This window comes from Myodes glareolus, chromosome 10 (assembly GCF_982192425.1).
Source record: "Myodes glareolus chromosome 10, mMyoGla1.1, whole genome shotgun sequence".
NCBI lineage: Eukaryota > Metazoa > Chordata > Mammalia > Rodentia > Cricetidae > Myodes > Myodes glareolus.
The window spans coordinates 18,569,397-18,586,624 of record NC_142035.1 but is presented as its reverse complement, the minus strand read 5'-3'; positions in this window follow the sequence as shown (position 1 = coordinate 18,586,624).

The following is a 17,228-nucleotide window of genomic DNA, read 5'->3' as shown; positions in this document are numbered from 1 at the left end:
CAGAGAATTGTGATCACCTGTCTGTGGTCTCAGTGTTCACCTCCAGCCAGTACCAGCCAAGAGTCAAGGGAAGAGGGAAATACCAAACTCCATCGGTGGGGTAAATCCAGGGCAACAACTGGGAAGACCATTTCTAGGTCTGGAGATATAGCTTAGTTGCTAGAGTAATTACACAGGGTTGTGGTTTGAATAAGAAATGTCTTAGGTCTGTATGATAAGAATGTCAAGAAAGAAACTTTAAAGAAAGAACTTGGAGAAGGTATCAGAAGATGGAAAGATCTCCCATGATCATGGATTGGTAGAATTAACAGAGTAAAAAATGGCCATCTTACCAAACACAATCTGCAGATTCAATGAAATCTTCATCAAAATTCTAACACAATTCTTTACAGACCTTGAAAGAACAAAACTTAAGTTCATATGGAAATGCAGAAAACTTAAGATAGCTAAAACAATCCCATACAATAAAAGAACTTCCAGAAATATCACCATCCTGATTTCAAAATCTACTACAGATTCAGAACAATAAAAACAGCATGATACAGGCATAAAAAGGCACAACTGGGTCAATAAAATCAAACTGAAGACCCAGACATAAGTCCACACACTTATGGACACCTGATTTTTGACAGAGAAGCCAAAAATACACAATGGAAAAGAGAAAGTGTCTTCAACAAATGGTGCTGGTATACTGGATGTCAGCATATAGAATGCAAATAGATTCATTATCTATCACTCTGCACAAAATTCAAATCCAGATGGATCAAAGACCTTAACATAAATCCAGACACACTACACCCGATAAAGGAGAAAGTGGGAAAGAGTCTTGGATGCATTGGCACAGAAGACAACTTCCTGAAATATAACACCAATAGCACAGGCACTAAAACAATTAATAAATGAGATCTCACGAAACTGAAAAGCTTCTGTAAGGTAAAGAACACCATCAATAGGACAAAACAGAAGTCTACAGAATGGGAAAAGATTTTCATCATTTCCGATAGAGGGCTGATTGCTAAAATATATAAAGAATTCAAGAAAGTAGAAATCAAAAAAACAAATAATCCAGTTTAAAAATGGAGAAACAAAATTTTCAACATAGGAATTTCAAATGGCTGAGAAACATTTAAAGAAATGTTCAACATCCTTAGCCATCAGGGAAATTCAAATCAAAACGACTTTGAGATTCCATCTTACACCTGTCAAAATGGCTAAGATCAAAAACACAAGTGACAGCTCATTTTGGGAAGGCTGTGAAGCAAGGGGAATATTCTTCTACTGCTGGTGGAAGTACAAACTTATACAACCATTGCTGGTGGAAGTACAAACTTATACAATCACTTTGGAAGTCAATATGGCAGTTTCTCAGAAAACTGGGACTGAATCTACCTCAAAACCCAGATATATCACTCTTGGGAATATATCCAAAGGATGTTTTATCATACCACAAGGACATTTGCCCAGCTATGTTCATAGCAGCTTTAATCATAATAATTAGAAACTGGAAACAACCTAGATGCCCCTCAATTAAAGAAAACATGGTAAATTTACACATGGAGTATTATTCAGCTGTTAAAAACAATGACATCATAAAATTTACAGGCAAATGGATGAGACTAGAAAAAAAAAACCACCCTGAGTGAGGCAACCCAGACCCAGAAAGACAAACATGGTATGTACTCACTTATAAGTGGGTATTAGTTGTAAAGGATAACCATGCTACAACCCACAAACCCAGAGAAGCTAGGTAACAAGGAGGGCTCAATGGAAGGATGCATGGAATTCCCTGGGAAGGGGAAATAGAAGAAATTTCATGGGTGGACTGGAGGGGGTGGGGATGGGAACAGGAGGGAGCAGGTGTGGGAGGACAGAGGGGGAGTACAGGAAGAGATGACTGGAAAAGAGGGACATTTCGGGAAGAGGTAGAAACCTAAAGCAATGGAAACGCCCAGGAATCTACAATGGTGATCCTAGCTAAGACTCCTAGCAATAAATGATACGCAGCCTGAACTGGTCATCTCCTGTGACCAGGTAAGACTTCCAGTGGAAGATCTAGAACACCAACCCAGCCACATAACCTTTGACCTACAATTTGTCCTACCTACAAGATGTGCTGGGGTAAAGGTGGCATAGAAATTGTGGGAGTGGCCAACCATGGGTCTAATCTGAGACCCGTGCCATAAAAGGACACCATGCCTGACACTGCCTGGAGGGCCAGGAACCAGAGGCTGGATAGTCCAGAGACCTAGGATAGAACCAAAGATAACTTGAAAAAGAAAAGTCAATGTAATGATGCCTAATGAATGATAGTCTGCTATACTCACAGATTAGTGCCTAGCCTAGTTGTCATCAGAGAGGCTTCATCCAGCAACTGCTGGAAACAGATGCTGAGACCCACAGCCAAACATTAGAAGGAGCTAGGGGAATCCTGTGGAATAGGGGGAGGAAGGATTGTAGGAGCCAGAGGGGTCAAGGACAGCACAAGAAAACTCACAGAATCAATTAACCTGGGCTCATAGGGGCTCACAAAGACTGACAGACAACCAAAGAACCTGTATGGAACTAACCTAGGATCTCTGCATATATGTTATGGTTATGTAGCTTGGTCTTCTTGTGGGACTACTAACAGTGGGAGCAGGGACTGTCTCTGACTCTTCTGCCGGCCTTTGGGACACTATTCCTCACACTGAGCTGCCTTGTCCAGCCTTAATACAAAGGGAGGTGATAGTCTCGCTGCAACTTGACATGCCATGTTAGGTTGCTATCCATGGGAGGCTTGTCCTTATCTGAATAGAAACAGAGGAGAGGATGTGAGGGTAGACAGAGGGGAAATGGGGGGCGGGACTGGGAGGAGAGGAGGGAAAGGAAACTGGTCAGGATGCAAAATAAATAAATAATAAAAAGAAAAGAAATGTCTTAGGCTGGCAAGAAAGCTCAGCAAACACTTGCCTAGAAGCCTGAAAACCCGAGTTCCATCTGCAGGACCCATATGGTGGAAGGAGGGAAGTGATTACTACAGGCCGCCCTCTAACCTAAACATACTAAACATACTCACCCTAATAAATAAAGAAATGTAGTCCCTCATAGGCTCATGTGTGTGAACACTCAGTCCCCAGCTGGTGATATTTAAAAGGCTGTGGGAAGACCTTCAGGAGGTGGAGACTTGCTGAAAAAAATAAAAAAATGCCAGTGAGTGGACTATTCCCACTTCCTGCTCAGGCTTACCCCCTCCCCCATCCCTCTCTGCTTTCCTGGCTGCTTAAGCAATGTGATCAGCTGGCCCCTCAAGCCCTCAGGCCTGAGTCCAGGTCTTCCTCACTTCTTATCTGTAATAAACCCTGTCTCCTAGACCTTGCTTCTCATCAGGTATTTTACCCCAAGAAGAAAAGTACCTAATATACCTGGCATGCTTGGAGCCCTGGGTACTAGACTGTGCACTTCAGAAACCAGGCAGGAAGGCACATTTCTGGTATTCTATCACTTGAAAAGAAGAGGCAGGAGTGTCAGGAGCTCAAGGTCATTCCCAACTGCATACTAATATCAAGATGAGCCTGGGCTGCATGAGACCTTGTCTAAAAGAGAGGGGTGGGAGTGGAAAGAGAGATTGAGATTATTTCTTCACTTTTTGACATGGCCCAGAGAACCACCAGCTGAGACCATTATTTGGGGCTGCCTTCCAGCTCAGCAGAATGCACAAAATCAATTCAAAGAAAGAACTGATCTGTCCAGTGACCATAACCATGTGTCCCCCAGGGCGTCAACTCCCCTTTGCCCTGACTTCTGGCTATGGGTTTGGACTCCTCCACCTCAGAGACCATGAAGGAAGGAAGGAGGAGCAGGCTTCTCACCAGACTGAGCATTTCAGCAGCTGCCAGTGTGGATGTCACCCCAGCAACCAATTATCCTTCTGTAAAAACACTTCCTTTAGCTAAAATCATAAATCTCCCCTTCTAAATGACAGGTTGGTTGTTGCCTCTGCTTTGAAGAGATATGCGCATAGCAAGTGGTCGGCTTTCACAGGCTAAAGGGGGACTTGGGTCAAATACCAGGATCAGAGCCTAGTCCATTCATCACTGGTATGAAAAGGAGGTCAAGCCAGGGGCAGAGATGGCTGCAGCTCACAGCCATTCTAGGTGATCACAGTATGCCGATGTCTGGAAACTGGAAGGCTCAGCTCCTCTCTGTTCCACACACACTGAACTGACCTCATATTATTCCCTAAGGCAATTCTGATACTCTCACATGCTTCTAAAGTGTTCCTCTCAAGAACTGATCACTAAAAAAAGGGGGGGGGGAGCTAATCATTTTAGAGTAAAAAAAGTGAAAAAAATAAGTGAAGAAACAGAAACAAAAGAAAATGAGCAATAAAAAACTAAGAGCAATCAGGAGTGAGGTCAAACAAACAGAGACAATCACAGAATCCCATGTACTGGAAACCACAGGCCATTAGTATGAATGAGCTTCCTAACAGTCATTGTAAAAAGGAAAATAAAATATACTGTGTGATATCTAAAGCTAGCTAGAGGAAAACCATTCTCTAGGAAAATGCCTATCCTTATTAAGAAGGAGGACAGTGCTTCTTAGGTCTCAGAGCCCACATGGGTAGCCTGAACAAGCATCCTCACCAAGACTGAGCAGTCAGCCTCCCAGACTGTTTCCCTTAATTTTCCTCAATAAAAGCCTGCAATACAGCGCTAAGGTCCAGCTTAGCAAAAACAGTGATCCCTGGGAGCTCTCCAAGGTTAAGCATTGCAGGTACAGATGTGGGTTTCTAAGAAGAATTACATGATAAATGTGGTCCTTAAACTGCACAAAATATTTGAACTGGGTTTTCTAAAAAAAAAAAAAAAAATTAGATTTTTTTTTAAACCTGTACAAGTGTTTTGTCAGTGTGTGTTCAAGTACACCATGTGTGTGTTTGGTGCCCCAGGAGGTTACAAGAAGGTGTCTGATCCCTTGAAACTGTTGTTATAAACAGCTGTGAGAGGCCACGTGGGTTTTGGGAACTGAACCCCAGTCTTCTGCGAGAGCAGCCAGTGAGTGTAATGAATATGCTTATTTCTGCATAAAGAATTAAATTTTGGCTGAATATTTGGTTTTAATAATTTAAAATTATATTATTTATTTATATGTATCTTACTTGATATTTATTATTGTTGTATATACATGTGTGTGTTTGAGTTCTATGACATACATGTGGAGGTCTGTAAAAAGGAGACCGCACTTTAGTTTTCCAACTGCCCAGACCTGAATAATCACAGTGAGATTATATTAATTACAACACTATTGGGTCAATGGCTCAGACATATTCCTAGCTAGCTCTTACATCTTAAATCAACCCATTTCTATTAATCAGTGTATCACCACAAGGCTGTTGCCTACTGATAAGGTTCTGGTGTCTTTCTCCTTTGGCAGTTACATGGCGTCTCTTTGACTCTGCCTACTCTCTCTCTATCTCTTCCTGCCTGGCTATATTCTACCCTGATGTAGGCCACAGCAGCTTCTTTATTTACCATGGTAATAAAACATATTCATAGCATACAGAGGGGAATCCCATATCACCTCCCCTTTTCTATCTAAATAAAATAGAAGGTTTTAACTTTAGCATAGTAAAATTACATATAACAAAACAGTTATCAAACAAGAATTGCAGCTACAATATTTAGTCTATTTGTATCTGGTAAAATTAAAGAAAATATTCTATCATCTATTTTATCTTTGTGAGTCTAAAGTTTTATGTCTAATTTATCCTTTATCATAAATAAGGAAAACTATAACTATCTGTCTTCAACTCCATTAAAGACCCCAGAAGGATATAATATTACCTAAGTAAACAGAAGTGTATTGTAAGCAACTTAAAAAACTCTAGAATTGACAGAGACATCTCTCTTCCTGGATAGTCTCCTAAAGTTCTTTTGTAATGTTGGGGCATCCATCTTCAGCCTTAAGGCCCATAGTATCGAACAGACTTTTACATGAAGCAGGAAACTTGAAAGGCTGTTTCGCCTATATTGGCAGTTTCTCAGCTACTTTCTTCTGCGTACTGCAAAATGTCTGGCAGACTCCCCAACGAAGCAGGAACTCCAAAGGACCATCTCACCTTCCTCTGGCAAGCTCAGCAGTCATCCCCTGTGGGTCCTGCACGTCCAGTCTACACAGAACACCATCAAGCAGTCCAGGCAAGAGCAGTTTCTTACCCAAATGGCTAGCAAATTCCATAAGGAGCCTCTTTGATGCCCATCATCCTCTTGAATAAATTGGTGCTGCCAGAAGCAGACATACCTCACTGTCAAGAAAAGTTTAAGTTCTTAAACCTTTTAAATGCCATTTTTGTAGGTCTTTGAAGTGTTGAATATTATCTAACTGAAATATACCTCTGTACATCTAGAAAACCTAACTAACATGACTATAGTTTGATCATTATAGATGACTATTAATCCATAATTTTTAATTATACATTATATTTTTAATGAGTTGTATAAACATAACACCTTAAACAAGAGTAGAAATATAAAAATAATAAAATTGACCTTAAATTTGTATCAATAGACCGAGATCCATGCCAATATAAAGTATTCATTTCTGTATCATACCCCTCTTAATTTTGTTTTTTTTTTTAGAAATTGACTGTGACCATTATAACCAACTGTGACTATTTATAACCAATCCTTTTAAAATGAAAATAAATATTTATAAGCAATCATTTTAGGAACTTGGGTATAGTTTTCTCCAAACTGCTTCCTGCTGTTTGTTGGGTGAAGTATTTTTAGGGTTCATGGAGGCCTTTCAGGGGGTTTTTGTTCCATCAAACCATATTAGCCTGGAAAGAATTCACAGGTTTTGATCTCCTGTGGAAACAATACCAGAACCTCATTTTCAAAATAATATATCTTTAGATTCAAATTCTGAAGTCAAGATACCTTTAAAATATATGTTGTTTTAGCTCAGCAACCCTGAGAATCAAATGGTTTTTCAGCAGTTAACTCATTAGCAGTCAAAAAATCCAAAGAAAACAAGAGGTCAGCTTTCTCTGTGTATTTTCCATTTTTACATGACTTTTTTTTAACTCTATTACTTTTTAATATTTATTTTATTATCTTTACTCCTTTAATCTATGACTGCCTATATTCTTTCTTCTCTCTCTCTTAAGCCCATGTACATTTATCCATCCAACACTGACCCATTCAGAGGTCTCTTTCATCTGAATCTGTCTTATTGTGTATCTGTAATCATTTTCTGACCAGGAGAGGTTTTTTTCCTTTTAAATGCTAAGTCATCATGGCTCAGACTAACTCTGCAGCTTTACCTGTTGGCTCCACCCCATCCAACACGGCAGAGGTATGTACACTGCCTCTGAGAGCCATACTCACCGCTCCAGTTCCAGGGATGCAGCGGGTCTGTGTCACCATTAAGCAACTTGTAGCACTCTGCTCACAAACTCTGTTTAAGTGCTCCATAGCTGGACCTCCCAAAAGAGTCATAGCCATTAGTGTTGCCAGTACCAACTAGGAAGCCATCTCTTAAAGAAGCCCTGCCTCTGCTCACAGCCAGCAAACAGAGCCAATCTGAAAAAAAAAGTGGCTACCAAGAAGCTCCAATTTACCCCCATTTTTTGTGGGTCTAGAAGACCTCTTTTTTTCCTTAAGCTTTGTTTTAGGTCTTATGTGGATCCATGCCCCAGATGGTGGGGACCAATTTGTAGGTGAAGACCGTTCTTTCATTTTCTGGCTGCTCAGACCTGAATAATCACACTGAAACTATATTAATTACAACACTGTTTGGCCAATGGCTCAGGCATATTCCTAGCTAGCTCTTACATTTTAAATCAACCCATTTCTATTAATCAGTGTATCACCACAAGGCTGTTGCCTACTGATAAGGTTCTGGTGTCTTTCTCCTTTGGCAGTTACATAGCGTCTCTTTGACTCTGCCTACTCTCTCTCTATCTCTTCCTGCCTGGCTATATTCTACCCTGATATAGGCCACAACAGCTTCTTTATTAACCACAGTAATAAAACATATTCATAACATACAGAGGGAAATCTCACACTAGAGATTAAAGGGCAACTTTCACAAGTCCTAACCCTCCAGTGTGGGATCCAGGGACTGAACTCAGGTCATCAGCCTTATACAACATGATTTTATTCACTGATCTGTTTTTCCATTGGCCAAATATTGGCTACAGAAGGACATAGAGCATATTTAACATTTATCAGTCATCAATAATTTGATTTTATAATCATCGATGCTGTAAATACCACTTTTTACAACTACACAGTATAAAATGGTAGAAGTGTGTCTTTCGATTATTTCAGATATTGTTAAAAATTCTCTCCTGATTCCAAACCGAATTCAACTGAATTCAATTTTTTAATGAAATTGGAGTCAGCCACTTAACAGCAATGTCAAACATTCTGACACAATATAATACAAAGTAATGCTAATTTGGGGGCTAAAGAGTTAAAAGCACTGGCTGCTCCTCTAGAGGAGCAGAGTTGATTCCAAGCACTCATATAGCTGTTTACAACCATCTGTAAATTCCAATCCCAAGGCATCTGATGTCCTCTTCTGGCCTCCCTCAGCACCAGGTGCACACATAATGCATAGACATACAGGCTAATGAAACACTTCTATACATAAAATAAAACTTTAAAATAGTGATAAAAATGTTAATTTTATAGTTAACATTCTGAGGAATAACAATAGGGACATATTAAAAGTCCTTGCTTTTCAAAATTAAATCATTATGCTTTTACAAGAGCAAAAAATTTGCATGTGCTATAAAAAGAATGCAATTCATAACATAGAATAAACAGTCCTGTCACTAAGCTGAGGTGTTTCAGACAACACTGGTTGGCATCTCATGATGTGACTACATGCTAAGTGCAGAGTTCTAGTGCTGTGTTCAGAACCAAGACTACAGCAAAGCTATGCAATGCAACATGGGCAAGCACTGCCAGGAAATGTCTGAATCACTGATTTGATTTTGATTTTGGATTATATTTTGGCTATTTTAAGTTTCAAACCCCTTTACTGTTACCAAAAGTTTCACAGCCCTACATTCCATTATGTAATTCCACATGGAGTCATGACCCACAGTTTAAGCAGCTGGGATTTAGGAGTCACACTTGTAGGAAAGTTCGTTTCCCATAGCTGAAGATGGAGAAGCACCCTACACACGGGTGGTGCCGTGCCATACACTGGACACCCAGACAGAATAAGAGAAGAGAAGGAACAAAACCAGCTGAGTCCCACTCAGCATTCCCTCTCCACTTCCTGCTCAGCCAAGGTGTGCCCCAGAAAGGAGTCTCAGTAGCAAGCCACCACTGTCCTGCTTCCCTGCCCTAATGATGGCAGCCCCTCAAACCATGAGCCAAAAGGAACCCTTCCTACATTACATCTCTTTGGTCAGGTATTCTGCCACAGCCAAAAGATAAAATAACTGAAATAAGGGAGCCTCGGAGGTCTTCTGGGATGCCAGCAATGTATGTCAGTTATGTTGATGCCTTATAAAAATTATTCTAATATGGGGCCCTTCCACCTTCATATTCTTGGGACTTGGACTCATGGTGTGGATCCAGGGTCCTCCTAATTCTTCTCCACTGTCCCTCTCAGACATTCCTTCGAATCCATGTCCATTCCTTTGTGATTTCCCATAAACCCACAGAACAGCCTCTACCAGGTACCCACAGCCGACACATTTGGCTAGGACCCAGAATTAGTCTCTATCAGGGACCCTACAGACTCCACACTTGGCTGGGACCCAGTCATTCTGTCTAGCCCATTTACGTTCCTTTGTGACTCCCACTAACCTGAAGAACTGCTCTCTACCAGGGACACCACAGCTGCTACACTTGACAGGGATCCAGATCGGGCAATAGCAACTAAAGACTGGAATACCCACCTAACCAAGGGAAGACCAGATATCTACACCAACAAATAGCACAAATGTGGTGACCCCAGATGCCTAGATCCTAGCAAAAAACATAAACATAAAGAACCAAGGCACTATGACTCCTCCAGAAGCCAGAAACCCTATTTACAATAAGTCCTGAGAAAACCAATTTAGTTGAAACATATGACAGGAACTTCAAAATAGCAATTATTCATTTGTTCAAGGATCTTAAAGAGGACATGAATAAATACCTTAATGAAGACCATGAAAACTCAAACGGTTGAATGAAATAATGAAAACAATTCAAGATATGAAACAAGAATTTAACAAAGAAATAGAATCACTAAAGAAAAGCCAAAATGAAATAAATAAAGTTCAAAATGAAAAGCTCAAGAAAACAAACAAAAAGCTGAGAGATCGGAGTATGGTTCAACCCTCATCAGAGAATCTCCCTCCTGCAGTAGATGGTGATTATCACTGAGACCCACAACTGGACAATGTTCAGAGAGTGAGAGGCTCGGGGGCACTCAACCCTAAATGGGATTCTTTATCAAATTCCTTCTTCAAGTCTCAGAAACCTATGTGGAAAAAGAAATGGAACAACTTAGACATCCAATGGTGATGGATGACTCCAAGGAAACAGCATCTTCCAGACATAACAGGACTGATACACGTAAGAACTCACAATGACTGTGACAAAAAACATGTTGACACACAGCCTCCACCTGCTGGGGAAGAGAAATCAGTTTTGTTTTGTTTGTCAATGGAGTGACACTAGGTATATCAACCACACTGTAGGGCAGGTCCCTGCCTATGGTGTAGAAGAGTCTTCTATCAACCTGTTGCTTTCATTGGTTAATTAATAAAGAAACTGCTTGGCCTGATAGGTCAGAACATAGGTGGGTGGAATAGACAGAACAGAATGCTGGGAAGAAAGCAATGAGGCAGACACCATGCAGTCAGCCACCAGGTCAGACATGCTGAATCTTTCCTGGTAAGCCACGACCTTGTGGTGAGACATAGATTATTAGAAATGGGTTGAATCAGTATGTAAGAACTAGCCAATAAAAGGTTATAACTAATGGGCCAGGAAGTGTTTAAATGAATACAGTTTGTATGTTGTTATTTCTGGGTGTAAAGCTAGCCATGAGGGAGCCAGGCGGGAAAGCAGCCCGCCACTCCTTCTACATGCCTAGAAATTGTTGGTCAATGCAAAAGAAACTCCATGTTTTTTGTGTGCTTTTAATTTTGTTTTTTTCTTTTTTTGCTTTGTTTTGTCTTACTGCTTTTTTTCCATTTTTTTTGTGGGGGTCTTTTTTGAGAAAGAGAACATGAAGTTGGATAGGTAAGGAGGGTATTGGAGGAGTTGGAGGGGATGCCTTAGTTAGGGTTCCTATTGCTGTAAAGAGACATAATAACCACAACAACTCTTATAAAGGAAAAACATTTAATTGGTATGGCTTACAATTTCAGAGGCTCAGTTCATTCTCATCACAGCCAGACATGACAGTGTGCAGGCAGACACGGTGCTGGCTACATCTCGAACAGAAGGCAACAGGAGGTGGTCTGTCTCACTGTGTGTGACTCGAGCATATATGGGATGTCAAAGCCTCCACACTGACACACTTCCTCTAACAAGACCATATCTAATTCAACAAGGCCACACCTCCTAATATTACCACACCCTTAAGGGGCCATTTTCTTTCAAACCATCACATTCTACTCCTTGGCCCCCAAAGGCTAGTAGCCATATTATAATGCAAAAATGCATTCAGTCCACCTTCAAAAGTCCCCATAGTCTATAATAGTCTCAAAATTATTTAAGATTCTAAAGTTCAGTCTCTTCTGAGATTCATACAATCTTTTAACTATAATCCCCCATAAAATCAAAATCAAAAAACAGATCACATACCTCCAACATATAATGACTCAGGATATACATTGCCATTTCAAAATGGTATAGGGAAGAGAGCACAGTGAGGAAATACTGGAACAAAGCAAGATCAAAAACCAGCTGGGCAAACTTCAATTCTGCATCTCCATGTCTGATGTCAAACGCTCTTCAGATTTCCTACTCCATCTAGCTTTGTTGACTGCAACCTAATTCTTTCTCTTGGGCTGGTTTTATTCTGTTAGCAGCTTTCCTTGGCAGATACCTCACAGCTCTGGCATCTTCACCATCTTGTGGTCTCTAAGGCAATCCAGGCTTCAACTTCACAACTTCAACTCTAGGCCTCCATTCAGGGACACCCCTGAAAAATACCTAACCTCAGCAACTTTCCTTAGTCTCCGGGGTAAATTCTACAGTCCCTTTCTTCTATCCTTAACTCCAGAACTACATGGCTGAAGCTGCCAAGTTCTGCTGCTTATTGGGGCTGGGACATGTTCCCCTCATTCAATTACATCTTCACTGTATTCTGTTTTCAATGGTTTTCTTCACTGCCTAAACCTGTCCTGAAACTGGATATGTAGAGCAGACTGGCCTCAAATTCAGAGATAGTCTAGCCTCTGCCTCTGGAGTACTGGGATTAAAGTCATACACCACCATACTCAGTTCTAGGCTTTTCTATAACTCCTTTTCACAAGTTGGAAACTTAGCTGGGTGTGATCTTGCCCTGTGGTCACCACTCCCTTTATTTCATTTCTTGATCTGTTTATCTCCTTGAACACAGAATTTAGCTCCATTCCACTTCATGGTACTCCTTTTCTCTTCAAATTTTACATTATGTAGTTTATCCTGCTCATCTTGCTCCTTTTCACTATAAATCTTGATTAAAGTTACCATTAATTAACCATACAACAAAATCTAGAATAGGCTGTTTTGAGATTTCCTCTGCAAAAAGAATGAATCCCAAACTTTTCACTTTAGCCTCTGGCAGATTCTTCAGACAAGGGCAAAAGGCAGACACTTTTTTTTCACCAAAATATCTAGGCAACATACTAAAATTCTTCACCTCTGAAACATCTTGAGCCACTCCCTCGACAGTTCAAATGACTCTTAGATCATTGCTTTCCATGTTCCTACTAATATGGCCCATTAAGCAGCACATAAAAGATTTTCAATTGCTTTTCTAACCCACAGTCCCAAGGTCTATATTCCTTCAAACAAAAGCATGGTCAGGCCTATCATAGCAATGCTCCAATCTCTTGTACCAACTTCTGGTCTTAGTTAGGGTTTCTATTCCTGTGAAGAGACACCATAACCACAACTCTTAGAAAGGAAAAACATTTAATGGGGCTGGCTCACATTCTCAGAGGTTCAGTCCATTATGATCACAGACTGACACAACAGTGTGCAGGCAGACATGTTGCTGCTACATCTTGAACAGAAGGCAACAGGAAGTGCTCTGTGTCACTTGGGGTGGCTTGAGCATATGAGACTTCAAAGCCCACCTCCACAGTGACACACTTCCTCCAACAAGGCCACACCTCCTAATAGTGCCACTCCATTTGGGGCCATTTTCTTTCAAATCAATAGGGGAAAATAAAGAATGTGATCAAAATATATTGTATTAAAAATATAAATGAAAATAATAATTTAAAAGGTGATATCAGACATCATAGTACAGATTTTTAAATAAAGGTTTTTGACTAGGCATGGTGTAATCCTATTACTTGGAAAGCTGAGGTTAGTAAATCATAAGTTCAAGACCAGCCTAGGCACTGACTCAAATATACAAACAAATACATAAAATAAGACATGAAGCTTGGCATAGTGGTGCACACCTTTACCAGTGGTTCTCAGCCTGTGAATCATGACTCCTTTTGGGTCAAACAATCTTTTCACAGGAGTTGTATATCAGATATTTACATTATGATTCATAATAGTAGTTATGAAGTAGTAAAGAAAATAATTTTATGGTTGGGGGTCACCACAATATGAGGAACTGTATTAAAGGGTTACAGCATTAGGATGGTTGAGAACTTCCAACACTTGGGAGGCAGAGGCAAGTGGTTCTCTGAGTTCAAGGCCAGCTGGCTTTACAAAGGACTACTCATAGAAACTCTGTCTCAAAAAAAAAAATACGCTATGCTGTTTAGGAAGACCGGCTTTCTGCCTTCGGCTAGGATTAGAACTGAACCAGGACAGAGCCAAGACAAGTCAACTGTGTCTAGGTCAGGGTCCACCTTGTTTCACAGCTCAGCTTAACTATGGCTGTTCTAGAGTCTGACCACTTGGTGTCTCCACTGGACATGCTGCTCAACAAGAACTAGAACTTCCTACTGAATCCAGAACCCATCCATCCCACTGAGGTGGAATAAGTCAGAGGTCTCAGCTCAGAAAAATACTGAGAAGTGCCAGCAACTGAATTTGAGTGGCAGCAGAGCTGGCTGGTAGGTATCTGAGATTCAGGCTCCAAGAACAGGGGGCAACCATGGGGGTACACTAAGGCATGTCTAATTTGAACACTCACCAAACCTACACAGTTCCCTCTAACCCAGAACCAATCCACTAATCAGGATCCCCTTTCCTTTTTGCTGTCTGTCTCTCCCTCTAGGATGGACAAGCAGGAAGCAGGAGCTTCATTTGTCTTGTAAAGCCTAGCAACCCCAGGGCCGGCTAAGAGCACATCACCAGCATCTGTTGAACGAAACTTGAACAAAAATACAGCAGTCATACCACTCCAGCACAACAGAGATGGGTGGGGACTTCCTCTGAGTCTGGGGCATCAGCTTCCAAGGACAATTGCAATTGTTCTTTGTAATGTTGGAGGAAGCCTTTATGGGATGGGCACGGCACCTGAGTGGAACTGAGACTTAAAGGTCTCAGTGGAGAGTGGAAGGTGTTGGTAGCCTAATTAATGAACCAAACACTGGGCAGTTCCATTTCCCTTTTTTCAAAAGTAAACAGCATGATGAAAAGAAGGGGCAGGTTCCCATACCACACTTTGATAGGGCCCAGGGAAAACAAGAAATATAAACCAGCAGCAATTCAGTAGAAACCAACTTGTGCTGCCTCTGCTGGTCTCCACTTCCCAACCACCTCCATCAAGCCTGGGCAGATGATGGAGAACAAACTGACCAATTAACCTAAGGATTTCTGGAGTTCTGAGAAAGACATTTGGAAAGTGATAGAACATGTATGAGGAATGAGGATGGAAGAGACAAAACTATAGGCAGATACTCCTTAGAGATTAGGAGGAGGGACAAAGAATCAGAAAAGCAGACTTGGACAACTACACAGCTTCAGGCAGCTGCCCAAGGTCCTCAAAGGGTCTGTTTGGGCACAGAGATAGGGCACTCAAGCAGACCTCCAAAAACAGTTCTGCATGATGCCACTCTGCATTTCGGTCAACATTTCTCTGTGTACTGTCTCACCAGGGCCTAGAGTTGACCAGCATTATTCAATAGAACTTTAAGCACTGATGGAAGTTTCTAGGGCTGAATTTTCTGCTGTGGGATATTTGTACACTCTATGAAGATATATTGCTGTGATTGGTATATTAAAAAGCTGAATGGCCGGGGGCTGGAGAGATGGCTCAGAGGTTAAGAGCATTGCCTGCTCTTCCAAAGGTCCTGAGTTCAATTCCCAGCAACCACATGGTGGCTCACAACCATCTGTAATGAGGTCTGGTGCCCTCTTCTGGCCTGCAGGCATACACACAGAGAGAATATTGTATACATAATAAATAAATAAATAAATTTATAAAAAAAAAAAAAAGCTGAGGGGGCTGGAGAGATGGCTCAGTGGTTAAGAGCATTGCCTGCTCTTCCAAAGGTCCTGAGTTCAATTCCCAGCAACCACATGGTGGCTCCCAACCATCTGTAATGAGGTCTGGTGCCCTCTTCTGGTGTGCAGACATACACACAGACAGAATATTGTATACATAATAAATAAATAAATATTAAAAAAAAAGCTGAATGGCCAATAGCTAGGAGGTATAGACAGGACTTCTGGGCAGAGAGAGGAAGTAAGAGAAGAGGAGATGTCAATGAGAATGGATATTCAATGAGATATGTAAGACATTCTAGCCTGTAGGCCAAAGATGAATGCCCTATCATAACAGAAGAAACTTGGGTGACTGTCCAGGCGGCCAGATGTCTTTGTTGTTTCTTAATTTGAGAAGTTGCTTGCTCTGCACTTCCTGTTTAATTAGGTAATTTTATATCCTTCTCAGATCTTTGATGGGGTTAAAGATAGATATAGTTTTACTGTTTTCCTTGTTACCAAATTCAGAAAAGAAACTTACATAAGAGATGGAAAGTTTATAAGGTTGAGAAACATAAAAGCTTAAGATGTTTATCAAAGAAGATGTTTTAAGGTCTAAAAAGGTATTTTTAGGATGGTAATACAAGTTATAATAGAAAATAGTTTAGGTATTAGACTCATCAAGATAAGATAGATAATAGAATAATTTCTCCTAATTTACCAAATACAAATGGACTGAACATTGTGAATGTAATTCTTTTTTTATAGCATTCTTTTTTTAAATTTACTTATTTATTATATATACAGTATTCTGTCTGCATGTATACCTGTAGGCCAGAAGAGGGTACCAGATCTCAGTATAGGTGGTAGTGAGTCACCATGTGGTTGCTGGGAATTGAACTCAGGATCTCTGGAAGAGCAGTCAGAGCTCTTAACCACTGAGCCATCTCTCCAGCCCGTGAATATAATTCTTATTTGATAATTGTTCTTATTGTATATAATTTTACTGTATTAGAGTTAAAACCTTTCCTTTTTATTTAGACAAAAAAGGGGAAATGTTGTGGGATATCTATGCACTGTATGAAGGCATATTGCTGTGATTGGTGTAATAAAAAGCTGAATGGCCAATAGTTCGGCAAGAGGTATAGGCATGATTTCAGGGGGAACAAAAGGAAAAAGAGGAAGAATCTAGGCACAGGAGACAACAGGAGACAGGGAGAGAAAACAGAAGGTGCAGGATGCAAGAGAAGTAATAACACATAATAGAACATAGATTACTATAAATGGGTTAATTTAAGTTGCAAGAGTTAGGGACAGGCCTACGATATAAGATGAGCTTTCATAACTACAAAGAAGTCTCTTGAACAGTGACAGTTCAAGGCACCATCAGCACTCGTGCAGTGAGCAAAGCTGCCTCTTGGTAGTTGTATCCCTTCCCTGTCCCTCCATTATCTCACACTGTTAGGGAAACAGGCTCATCCTTATTGTGCCTCCAGGGACCATTAAACAATGTTGGTAGGCTTGAATTTCATGTAAAACAAATATGTAAGATGGCTTTGAGGGCTAGATATATTGCTCAATTGGTACAGTATTTCATTAGCATGCACAAATCCCAGGGTTAGCATAACATAAAAAGATATGGTGGTGCATGCTTGTAATCTCAGCATTCAGAAAGTGGAGACC